The following is an 823-nucleotide window of genomic DNA, read 5'->3' as shown; positions in this document are numbered from 1 at the left end:
CAACAATGGCAACAATGCAAGGAAGGTGCTTGGTGACTTTACTGCACCTACTCCCGACTTCTATGGGAGAAGCATCTCTATTCCTGCCATTGGAGCAAACAACTTTGAGCTTAAGCCTCAATTAGTTTCTCTAATGCAACAGAATTACAAGTTTCACGGACTTCCATTAGAAGATCCTCATCAGTTTTTAGCTGAATTCTTGTAAATCTGTGACACTATTAAGACCAATGGGGTTGATCCCGAAGTCTACAAGCTTATGCTTTTTCCCTTTGCTGTAAGAGACAAAGCTAGAATATGGTTGGATTCACAATCTAAGGAAAGCCTGAACTCTTGGGAAAAGCTGGTCAGTTCTTTTCTAGCCAAATTCTTTCCACCTCAAAAATTGAGTAAGCTTAGAGTGGAAGTCCAGACCTTCAGACAAAAGGAAGGTGAATCCCTCTATGAAGCTTGGGAAAGATACAAGCAATTGATCAGAAGGTGTCCTTCTGACATGCTTTCAGAATGGAGCATCATAGGTATCTTCTATGATGGTCTGTCTGAACTGTCCAAGATGTCATTGAACAGCTCTGCTGGAGGATCTTTTCATCTGAAGAAGACACCTGCAGAAGCTCAGGAGCTCATTGAAATGGTTGCAAATAACCAATTCATGTACACTTCTGAAAGGAATCCTGTGAATAATGGGACAAATCAGAAGAAAGGAGTTCTTGAGATTGATACTCTGAATGCCATATTAGCTCAGAACAAAATATTGACTCAGCAAGTCAATATGATTTCTCAAAGTCTGTCTGGAATGCAAGCAGCAACTGGCAGTACCAAAGAAGCT

At 40.8% G+C, this 823-nt stretch overlaps 1 non-coding gene across 1 annotated transcript; it reads right to left on the bottom strand.

Annotated features, from left to right (window-relative positions):
* Positions 1-388: 388 nt before the first annotated feature.
* Positions 389-496, bottom strand: LOC112768415 (small nucleolar RNA R71). The gene has a single exon (XR_003185848.1). It is a non-coding gene; the product is annotated as a small nucleolar RNA R71 (small nucleolar RNA).
* Positions 497-823: the final 327 nt, after the last annotated feature.

Source organism: Arachis hypogaea, chromosome 17 (genome assembly GCF_003086295.3).
Source record: "Arachis hypogaea cultivar Tifrunner chromosome 17, arahy.Tifrunner.gnm2.J5K5, whole genome shotgun sequence".
NCBI lineage: Eukaryota > Viridiplantae > Streptophyta > Magnoliopsida > Fabales > Fabaceae > Arachis > Arachis hypogaea.
The sequence above is the reverse complement of the archived record's forward strand: the minus strand, read 5'-3'. Positions and strand labels throughout refer to the sequence as shown.